Below are 6,000 nucleotides of genomic sequence, written 5' to 3'. Positions count from 1 at the left end.
TATAGACTAAGAGCTATCATAGAAGAGGAGGTCAACTGGAAGCTTCTGAAACTGCACAGCCCCTCAGCCAATATACTAAATTTAAAAATACATAGATTACATTCCAGGGAAAGGGAAATGACTAGGGAAATCCTAGTGTCATCATTAGGATCTTACAGATGCAGGGCAGAGTGTCCCTGACATATCTCTATTTAATTCAAAAGTTTGGCCTCTTCAGAAATCAGAAACATCTTTGAGAATGACCATACAGTATCACAAGCCCCACCAAGTAGTGGTCCTGATTGTGGCTGCCATGCTAAACAACGTGTCAGGCACTTGGTATGGTGAAGGAGTTCATTCTATCTTTTTTTTTTTTTTTAAGATTTATTTATTTGAGAGAGAGAGAGAGAGAGAGCAAGAATGGGAGGGGCAGGGGGAGAGAAAATCTCAAGCAGACTCTGTGCTGAGCATGAAGCCTGACGCAGGGTTCATCTCAGGACCCCAAGATCATGACCTGAGCCAAAACCAAGAGTCAGATGCTTAACCGACTGCACCACCCAGGTGTCCCGGGAGTTTGTTCCAACTTAATCAAAAATGAGAATCAGAAGCAGTTGGCTTTCACATGGATCAGATAGTAATACACATTACAGATTTGTCCCCAAACTAGGATAGCTCTTCTGCTATGTGTCATGATATATAGTCTGCAGAGATCTGGGCACTCTCGAACCACAGCACATGCTACTGATCCATGACACTAATGACAGCAGGATGAGGGCAAGAGCTAGATTCAGGGAACTGCCTTTTCTTGTAAAATTGGTAGCGTGTAGTTGTCAGTAGCGTGTTGGTACATCCCCTTTGAAGAAGCCGAAATCCTGCATCTTGCTTTCTTAACCACAAAGATAGAATTACCATGGCTTGTAGGTTTCTCTGGCTTTTCTGAAGGTGAGACATTCCATGTGTAGGAATACTGTTCTGGTCCATATTCTGGTTGGCATAAAAAGGAAACTTTTTTGAGTGAAGTGGGAAAGAGCTCTGCTGTAGACACAAGTTCTGGCATAGCATCCGGTCTTAGTCATTTCAGACTGCCGTTACAAAATACCAGACCCTGTGGCTTACGTAACAGAGATGTAGTTTTTTATGGTTCTGGTGAGGACTCTCTCCCTGGCTTGCAGGAAGCCCACCTTCTTGTTATGTCCTTACAGTGGGGAGGGAGGAGAATCTCCCCCACTGTCCCCTCCCTCTAGCCTTTGGCAACCACGAATGTGTTTTCTGCCTCTAGATTTATTCTGAATATTTCATATAAATGGAGTCATACAATATGTGACCTTTTGTGTCTGTCTTCTTTCACTTAGAATAACGTTTTCTAGATTCATCCACATGTAGCATGTATCAGTACCTCATTCCTCTTTATGGCTTATTAATATTCCATTATATGGATAGACCACATTTGTTTATCCATTCATCCACTGATGGTCATTTGGGTTGTTTCCACCTTTTCACTATAGTGAATAGTGCTACAATGGCTATTCTTGCACAAGTATTTGTTTGGATATCTGTTTTCAGCTCTTTTGGGTACGTATCTAAGAGTGCAATTGCTTGCTAGGTCATGTGGTAATTTTATGTGTATCTGCTAAAATATTTTGAGGAGCTGCTGAAGTGTCCTCCACAGTTATTGTACCATTTTACATTCTTTTAAAAAAATATATTTGTTTTAGAGGCAGAAGGAGAGTGTGTGAGCAGGGGGAAGGGCAGAGGGAGAGGGAGAGAAGCAGACTCTCTGCTGAGCAGGGAGCCCAATGCTGGGCTCCACCCCAGAACCCTGAGGTCACGACCGGAGCCGAAACCAGGAGTCGGATGCTCAACGAACTGGGTGACCCAGGCGCCCCCCGCTTTACATTCTTATCAGCACTGTATGAGGGTTCCAATTTAGTTATTTTTCTTTTAAAAAAATATTACAGCTACCCTACTCCCTAGTGGGAGTGAAGTGATATCTCATTGTGGTTTTGATTTGCATTCCCTGGTGGCTAAAGATATTTACCATGTTTTCATGTGTTTGTTGGCTATTTGTGTATCTTTTTTAGAGAGATGTCCATTCAAGTCCTTTGTGCATTTTTAAACTGGGTTGTCTTTTTGTTGTTGAGTTATAGGAGTTATTTATATATTCTAGATACCAGACCCTTACCAATGATATAATTTACAATTTTTTTCCTTTCAGTAAGTTGTCTTTTCATTTTCTGGATAGTGTCTTTGGTGCATAAGAATTTTGAATTTCTATGTTAAATTTATCTATTTATTCTTTTGTTGCTGTGTTTTTGCTGTCATATCTGCAAAGCCACTGTTGAATCCAAAGTCATGGGGATTTACCCCTATGTTTTCTTGGGTTTTATCTCAAGCACATTTTGTGGAAGGAAAAGTGTCTTGAGGTGAAAAGTTTACAGACTCATGCACAGTAACATTATGGAGCCCTTGTTCCATAAGCATGAAATCCCAGTCAACATAGCATCGAACCAGGGAGATAGTTCTATGACTGTGGTCATTGGCCATATCCTATAATGCACCATACAGGAGCAGCTGGCCTGAAACGGCCTGTTAAAGGCAGAGTTGAAGCACCAGCAGAGAGCCAATACTCTGTGGGTGTGGAGTCATCTTCCCAGATGCCAGATATGCACTGAATCTGAAACTTCTATAGGGCACTGCGTCTCCAAAAGAACTCAGGGCGCTGGTGAAAAACGAGGTGGAAACAGGAGTAGCCCCACTTATCATCACTCCCCATGACACTGTGGCCTTGATACAGCCTGTCTTTGCAACTTTGGGTTCTATATGGTTACTGTTCAGATCCTCAAGGGAAGTTCATTTTTACCAGGGAATAGAGCAAAGGTCCCATTGAACTACAAGCTGTGGCTTCTGTTGAGGCATTTTGGATTTTGGAAACGAGCAGGCACAAAGGATTCACCATTTTGGCAGGGGTAACTGATCCTGGTCAGGAAGGAGTAGGGCTGCTATTACGCAATGGAGACAGGGAGTAATGTGCATGGAACTCAGGTGATACACATGGGTACTTTCTTGGTATTTCCTTGTCCCACAGTGATTGTGAATGGACAAGGCAGTGACCCCTACCTGTAGAAGGTATTGCTGCCGAGAATTTAGACCCATCAGGCATGAGGGTGTGGGTCACGACACCAGATCAGTGACCAAGACCTGGAGAGGTTGGCGGCAGCTGCTGCCAGCGGACCCCAAGATTAACTACACTGATGATGCTGGTGGTTTGTCTCATTAACTTCCTTATTCTAATCCTTCCCTTAGGTCAAGAGGGCCACTGGAGCCTCGGAGAGGCGGCTCCCAGGACGTGTATGGAGAAGTGGATATATTTGGCACGAGGGGCAGAGAGTAGCAGTCCCCAGGTGTGCAGTCAGCTCTCCAGCAGGTTGTCATCCACCCGGAGGGCGGTTACTGGACAGCCTCCAGTTGCAGGGGCCTCGGGATCTTCCTTCAGGTTTTAAGCCACAGAGCTGAGATCGCATTCTTTCTGGGCAATCCAAGGCCAGGGACTGAGCATGGTCTCGGGAGAGGGTTCATCCTTCCAAGCTAGCGTGGGGCTCCTCTGTGGGTGATCTTGGTGCAGGAGCTCCCTGAGGAGTTGGTTGAGACTTTCTCGTAACTAGAGCACAGTCTGAAACTCCTCCTACCTAATCTTATTTGTCCTTCCTCTATCTTTTAGAGGCATTACCTCCAATCAATTACTCGTATTTTTAACTCCATCTTGGTTCTTCCCAAAGGGCCTACTGTCACAGGTTTGCAAATGTGATCAGCATTGTAGATGAGTATATAGGCTTAAATAAAATGACTCACTTCAAGTCATACAGCTCGTAATGGACTATTTTTTTCTTACTTGTTTATTTAGTTTCATGCTGAATAATAGCCATGAAATCGTGCCATTGATGTGCAATTTATACTTTTCTAATGCACACTGAAAGTATAACTATTAGAAAACTATCTGAGGCAACCTTTACTCATCTCACATTGGGAAAGAGCATAATATCATATGCATTTGCTGAGAATATATTCATTCCATAATAATTTATTTGACCAAGAGTTAATTTTTGAGATACAGGCAACTTTCTACTCAAAAGAAATGGAGTAGTAGCTATCATCTCACCAGGACACCAAAGCAAAAGTATAGATAAGAGACCATGTCTATGGCCGCCAGACCCTATGAGACACTTTCCTTTATTATTTTATTCAACAGTTCCATCAAACCAGTAGAAGACATAAATCCAGGTAGCTGACTTCCAAATCAATGATCCATTCATTCCTGTGGCCTCCAAAATGAGTGTATGTGCCTTAAGAAATATTCAGGTAATTTATTACACAGTGTGATATAGTATTTTATGATTTAAAATTAAAATGCTTTACTAATAGTTAAAATAGGTTGACATTAGCTCATATATTTCATATACATAAATAAGGTACGTGTCTTCAGAAATTGAGACGACTGTTAAATTGTTTAAAAGTAACAAATCCTTAGTTAACCACTGTTAAATATTTTACACAGTTTTGTATATAAAGGAGTTTATTCACATTCCAAAAATTTTCCACAAAGTTTTCGTGTATTCAGTAAGACGGCATATTTAATGATCAATAACACGCACAATTTCATGAAAAGGCAATGTGGCCCAGGACACTGATACAGAACTTCACTGCTTTGGCTCAAGTGTACATTGAGTCAGGACATGAGGCATCCTTAGAATGGAACGTGGAAATGCAGGGAGGGAGTTCAACAATACCCTTCTTTTAGAATACCTCTCGTGCGTATCCAAGGATAACGCTTACAGTTGGCAGACAGAAAAACCAAAATGCCAGACACCAGATACCTCCACCTCTTGTTACATTTCCAACAGTGACGACCATGATTTTCAGCAAAAACCACTAGCCACAGCCCTCCACTCCCATCATAATCATAGAAAAATGACAGCCTTTGACCATTAGTTCTTAGTTCTGATGATGCTTTGAGGACAAAGTCAGTTGAGTCTACAGTGACATCTTTGGTCACAAAAAAAGTTGGAATAAAGGTCTAATGAGTTTACACAGGATGCCTCATTTTTACATGCATGGCTCCTCTGCTATAGAAGACTGACCACATAACATTTTTACAATACACATTTATTTAATTACTGGAGGACCTGTAAGGTAGAATTCACTCTAAATACATCCCGAGCCAGGTGAAAAATGCCTAGGCATTCTATACCAGAAATTTTCAAGTGCTAACAAGATCAATTTTTATATAGTAGATCGATTGGAACACAAAAGTAGGTATTGCTATAACATTCATCCATTTGCTCTTTCAATATCTAATCACTGAGTACATGCTATTTGCTATGCTCTCTTCTAGGCACTGGAGATGGAGCTGTGAACAGAGCAGATGGGTCCTGTCCATAAGCCTTACATCCTAGCGGAGAAGAGGACAAACACAGTAAGTAAATAAAATATACGCTATTCATGCTATATTTAAAATATATGTCCTAAGTTCCTAGGAGAAATGCAGGAAAGGAGGAGGAGGAATGCTGGTATGAGATTCAAGGTGACAACTGAGCAAAGACCCAAACAGGGTGAGGGAGCAGGCCATGCAAGTCCTTGAGAGAAGAAGGCTCCAGAGAGAACAACTAGTATTGACCTACTGCCCACGGCACAGCCTAGGACTTTCTCTAAAAAGATGAACTTTCAAAGCATTAACAGAAATCCACATACGTTCTAAAGATGATCGTTTCCCCTACCTCCCACATGAATACATTACGTTGCTACCTGAGACACTGGCTCACTCGTAAAAAAAACTTGAACCTTCGTGACGATGACTTAGAATTCCAGATTCTGGCTGATGCAGTGGTGGAAACAGAGTTTACGAATCAAGACCGAAAGGCATAACTCAGACTAGAGAACCCTTCTGATGTCAGTTCCAGGACTGATCGGGAAGCCAGGGTAATTCAGGAGAGAGCTGATTTGATGTAAGGCAATGCAGGGGACTGA

The sequence above is a fragment of the Ailuropoda melanoleuca genome, chromosome 9 (assembly GCF_002007445.2).
Source record: "Ailuropoda melanoleuca isolate Jingjing chromosome 9, ASM200744v2, whole genome shotgun sequence".
NCBI lineage: Eukaryota > Metazoa > Chordata > Mammalia > Carnivora > Ursidae > Ailuropoda > Ailuropoda melanoleuca.
The sequence above is the reverse complement of the archived record's forward strand: the minus strand, read 5'-3'. Positions refer to the sequence as shown.